We start from the raw sequence: 4,575 nt of genomic DNA on the forward strand, positions 1-4,575 counted from the left end.
TCAGGTCAGGGGGGGAATTTTTGGTCTTTTCTAAATTACCTAAATAACTATATATGGAGGACCAGTATGGCTTCAAATAATCATACACACCTCTGTCATGTAGATCTTCTGTGTAAAATGACTGTGATTATCTTTTCTATATGTACTAATTCTCACATGTGGTCGAGTTTGGGGATAACATACCATTTCTATATTAGGTTAGGTACACACTAGCTTTCAATCATGAATCCATGTCACAGACGTTGTTGACTACTTCTTGTTAAAATTCAATGGCTTGCATGAAGCCTCATTTGGATGCTACTAGCACTATCATGATGCCTTCTATTTTTAGAAGAGAGAAGAGTTCTATTTCATTTTGGAAGACAAAGGCCTTATTTGGATGTAGTAGGTTTATATCTTTATCTTTTTTTAAAAGACAGTGTAATAGAAGAAATGTTTCCAGATTTTTCCTGAGGGTTGTTGTTGTGAAGGAGAAATAAGTGAAAACAACATCCCCTACCATGGAAGGGGGTGACAAACGGAAGAAAGTAACGGTTGTAGGAGGGGATGGTTACACTAAATGGGTGACAACTTTTCATCTCTCAAATAGAGGATATCAAGTTTCCATTGTTGATAGCCTTGTTTGCAGGTTGTTTGACCAGGAGCTTGGGATCGACTCTCTAACTCCCATTGTCTCAATTCATAAGAGAATAAAGAGATGGAAGCAAGTCTCTAGCAAACAGCTTGACCTCTTTGTGGGAGATGTTTGTGATTTTGATTTCCTTGTAGAGGCTTTCAAGTCCTTTGAACCTGAGGTAGTCGTACACTTTGAAGAACAAAGGTCTTCTCCTTATTCCATGATAGATAGAGGAAGAGCAGTCTATACTCAGCATAACAATGTGATTGGAACCATGAATGTGCTTTTTTCTATCAAAAAATTCAGCCTAGAATTCCATTTGGTTAAACTGGGTACCATGGAAGAATATGGAACTCCTAACATTGATATTGAGGAAGGGTACATTACCATTACTCATAATGGTAGGACAGACACGTTGCCATACCCAAAGTAAGAAAGTTCCTTTTATCATCTTAGCAAATTGCACGATTCTCAAAACATAGCTTTTGCTTGCAAGGCTTAGGGACTAAGGGCTACAGACCTCAATGAAGGTGTCGGTTATGGAGTCGTAACTCTAGAAATTATAGACCACAAAAAACTCATTAATAATCTAGACTATGATGGTGTACTTGGGATTGCATTGAACCAGTTTTGTGTGCAAGTAGTTGTTGGACATCCTCTCCTAGTTTATAGCAAGGATGGTTAGGTACCTTCGTGTCACTTAAAACTCCACTAGTTAGATTTTGGTAAATAGTCATGGGTTAGAACTTATGAAATTTATTTCAAAATCTAGATTCACAAATAAGGAACGCATGCCCATGTTGGATTTCTTAGGTTTCTAAATAAAAAAATTAGGGTATTGATTTTTACAACTCTTTGGGTTGCAAACATATATTTGATGTGTATTCCCTGGGAGGTGGAGCTCGAGGGCACACTTGACAAGTAGTATGATGTAGAGACTATAAAGAAGTCATGGTGAAGTTGTTATCAAGGATTGTGGGTTGGCTATGCCTCAACACACTGGTTGGGATTAACAAGTGAGGCAACCACTACTTCACTAGAACAAAGAATGTGTATGGAGCTTATAAGTTCTATTTATTCTATATTTATATTAATTATTAGTTGTAAGAATATTATTCATATCAAATTCATGTATATTGGGTTCAGAAACAGATCAATACTTGTATGGGAATATTGAGAGACAAAAGCTTCAACACATCCTTTACAAAATTAATATTTGTTGGATTACTTCAATTATGAAAAAAACTGCCACAAGCTAAATATCATTGTTGAATTTGAACTTTCATGGTTCCACCCTGGTTCTTGGATTAAGAAAGGAATTTTATAGATGTACATTGAACAAGGACCTAAAACAAGGTTTCATTATATTTTCTTGGGAGAAAATTCACCTCCCAAAATGGTACCTTGATATCTACCTATACATGGGCAGATACCACATTTTGTAATTTAGATATCAAAGGTTAATGCTTAAAATTGACTCCACTTGTTCACCTTACCTTAGCTTAACAGTCCCTCTACTGAAATATTTTTTCCACTCTTACTGCTAAAACAAAGTAAAATTCTCATCATGCAGTCGGTAGTGAAGGCAGAGCATGCAAAGGGGTTGTCGGTCGAGAATCCTTTTGTGATTTACATGTAAAATCATTGGTTATGGTTAACACTTTTTTTTCTACAAAGAAGCCTTTCGACCCTAAAGATCATCATGCTAAGATTAGGTCAAAGTCCAAAATTGGTAAGGATTCCAAGAAGCCCAAGAAGCCAAACTCTCCACGAAAAAATGTCACAAGATTTCTAAGTTCTCTCTTTATGGATAGTGGTACCACGAAGGCAAAGCATTCATCACATCCTTCTGTAAGCGAATACAATTCATATGATTATTCTACCATAAAACCCTACTATTTTTATTCATACTATTCTTCAATCCAATCGAGGCCATGTTTTAGTAAAACATCCAAAGGGTGCTTGAACAAAAGGAGTGGGATGGGTCAAAAGTCTATGACATTCTTCCCAACAAATGAAAATGTAGATTTAGATTTTCATCCATATGTGGAGAAGTGTCTCCGTAGAATGGAAAATCCAACCCCAAATTCAAATCCTTATAGTTATCCACATACATCCATTTAAAGGTGCCTACAAGATCCCACTCCTTGAGAAGGACAACCATGTTGTAACATAGCTCGCCTACTTGGCATATAGATCAAATGAGCAAGTTTGATAGTAGGAGATTGAATTTCTTATTGAATTTTATGTTAGAATCAGTTCACAAGTAAAAGAATTCTATTTAAAAAAATGAAGTATGTTTATAGGAATGACGAGTGAACATAAAATTTGGAAATTCTGTAAATAAACACTTGTGACCATCTGCTTTTGGTTTTTCCCAAAAGGTATAGACCTTAATGCAAGGGTTAATATCCTTATTACACCATGCAAGCCTTTAAACAATAACTTATAAGGTTTATGGATTAAGGTACTGTCTAAATTATGGTCTATAAATAATTAGTAGATATTCCATAAGACCTATCATAGGTATTGCTTGTTACTATGTTTTAATGTTAAATATGTCAGTCAAGATTAAAGTAATCCAATGTGTACAAAAAGAATGTTGTAATAGTAATTACACATCATTAGTATACACATACATGGGTGCATGGATCACTAATTTATTATTAGACATAATCCATAAGCCTCTTCACATGCACTAGGATAATTTGCACAAAGGATAACATATGTTGGATTCCATTTCATATTTTTATACATCCACAATTTGACAACACATTATGTGTAGTTATGCATAAGGAGATTTAAAAATTTTATCAAATTTTCATTGACCTCAGTGAGTAGTAGACCTGTGAGACCATTGTAGACCCTTGCAGTGAACATTGGGTCCCGCTGGTTATATCTTATTAATTGGGATTTAATACTTGAGGCATATTTAGCTAGTATGTTAAGAACATTGTCCACAAACATTAATACATTTATGATACAATTTCTAAAACTTTTCTATCATCATTAAGAAAATTAACTTGCCCATTTATTGGGTCTTGTCCTTATGAACTATAATTAGAGAAACCATATGTGAGCTTCAAAAGATTTAATGGCTCTCTAGTGATGTGGCTGAAGTAGACCAGGATGTCATCAAAACGGCTACTCATACCTCTATAATTCTTGTGAACTCCATGATTTCATGACATCTTACTAAAATAGGTTGGTGTTATGCATAGTGAAGATAAATTGTACATGTATGCATGATTCAGTGCACTGAAATGCTAAATAATCTCATGGAGACACATGGAATACATATGTTAGTCAATTTCTACTCTAATTTACTAAGAAATAATCACCCTCCATGTGGACAAAATTTGGCATCCAACTACAAGGTATGTGTTTCATATGTCCAAGGAGGCTAAGGCAATAGAATAACTATTAAGCAACCCATTAATATATGGAACATTCATACAACTATGGAATACTATAAGGCATTCCATGTAGACAAAATCTCTTCACCAAAGTGACACTAGAGATTATTTAATCAGTACAAAAAGGAATTCACTTAATCTCTACATTTAATCATAGCTTCACCCATAAAAAAACAGTCACTATAAAAGGAAAACGTAGGAAAATGTGCATCCAAACTATAGTGAATTGTTATGAAACTACTATAGGAATCACACATAGCCCTTAGTGGCAATTACTAAAATAGCATTAAAAATAAAGAACAACATTAGTCCATAAAAAAGGACATATATAGAAGTAGATGGCTTGTATATATTGAGACTGTGTAATACAGGTGAAATAGTAGCATCCAATGTGAAATTCTCATTCCAACATCTATCCATCAGTAGTGTATATATAGTACATTGATACTAAGTGACACAGGTGAATGAATTCATAATTTTAAAGCTACAAGAGTCACTTACAATCTTATTGTATGTATGAAAAATCCAAATTACAAACACATA

At 34.4% G+C, this 4,575-nt stretch overlaps 1 pseudogene; it reads left to right on the plus strand.

The window, feature by feature from the left end:
* The first annotated feature begins 230 nt into the window (after positions 1–230).
* Positions 231–1,301, plus strand: LOC149204618 (UDP-sulfoquinovose synthase, chloroplastic pseudogene; annotated as a pseudogene).
* The last annotated feature ends 3,274 nt before the right edge of the window (positions 1,302–4,575 follow it).

Source organism: Pinus tabuliformis, chromosome 1_2, assembly GCF_031772625.1.
Source record: "Pinus tabuliformis cultivar Carrire ecotype Pingquan chromosome 1_2, CPIR1, whole genome shotgun sequence".
Lineage (NCBI taxonomy): Eukaryota > Viridiplantae > Streptophyta > Pinopsida > Pinales > Pinaceae > Pinus > Pinus tabuliformis.